This window comes from Octodon degus, unplaced genomic scaffold (genome assembly GCF_000260255.1).
Source record: "Octodon degus isolate 3935 unplaced genomic scaffold, OctDeg1.0 scaffold00051, whole genome shotgun sequence".
NCBI classification, from domain to species: domain Eukaryota; kingdom Metazoa; phylum Chordata; class Mammalia; order Rodentia; family Octodontidae; genus Octodon; species Octodon degus.
The window spans coordinates 14,126,294-14,127,544 of NW_004524627.1; positions in this window are offsets into that span (position 1 = coordinate 14,126,294).

Genomic DNA, 1,251 nt, shown 5'->3' on the forward strand with positions numbered 1-1,251 from the left:
TGATCTCAGAGTGAGGTTTAAAAGAAAGTAATTATGTTAAAAATGCACATTTTAAAAAGCAAGTGGATAACCAGAACCTTCTCTTTGAAAAAACGTCCTTGTTCTTTCCACATACACTTGCTATGTGACTTGTTTCCCCACTGTATCAACATTATCTAAGAAGCTATAGTTGTATCTTATTGATTGATCATAGTTTTGTCCCACATTGTACCCACCTCATGATTTCGTACCCACCTAGTGATTTTGCTCTATAAAATTTCCTTTTGAGAAGTGAGATCATTAGCAACTCATTTTTACTTCCCCTCCTGCCTCTGAGGAGTTATCTCAGTAAATATTTCCTACCATTAGCTTCTGTTGTTCCTTAGAGTTCATTCTTAGATTTTAGAGAACACAAATGGCATATCTGACATCTAACTAATTGAGAGTTATAGTATTTCCCCTGTGTCATGTGGAGTTCCTGTATCATTATGACCCATGTTAATTTGTAGGCATCTTCCTTACCCCACATACAGCCTCCCTTGGCAATTCTCCCTTCCCTGCTTTATTTTCTCCATAACCATGTAGTATCATCTAACATACAACATGCATAATTTGCTTATTTAGTTTATTGTTTTTTAATCCCCATTAAATCAAAAGCCCTACAAAGGCTTGTCTGCTTTGTTCTCTGCTGTTTTTGGGCATCTAAGACTCTAGGGTAAAAGGTATAAAGTGTTTGGGTGGGTGCATAAATGTACCTAGTATTCTTAGAAAAAAAAATGAGTTGATTTTTTTTAGGGTGTTTTCATATATTTTTGTTTCCTGAGAGAATGGTGAAGAGGTGGAAAGCATTGCCGCTTGTTGGAGAAGAGTTAACTGCAGAAGAGAGAGTTGAACTGAACTGTAAAGGCTGACCAAGGATTTTCTAAACAGAGATGTAGTAAAAGCCACTGCAGGTAGTTGGAACAGTGTGTATCACCGAAATATTTGGCAAAAGCACAGCATGGTGCAAAAATGCTGAAGAGTTAAGTGTCACATTGGGAAGTGGGGAACAGGAAAGAGAACCGCTGTGCTAGGTAGCAGCACGAGAAAGCCAGTCTGTGCTGGCCACATCAGACAGGGGCCGACCAGATGCCAGCTTCCTCTCCAAGGCCTTGTCTAGTGCTTCATGTAGTCTCCCCTTTTGGTCTAGAATTTATTTTTCTTTTAGTTATTATAGGTTTACACCCTCACTACCCACATGTTCCTTTAGAAAGAAGAATGCATTCATGATCT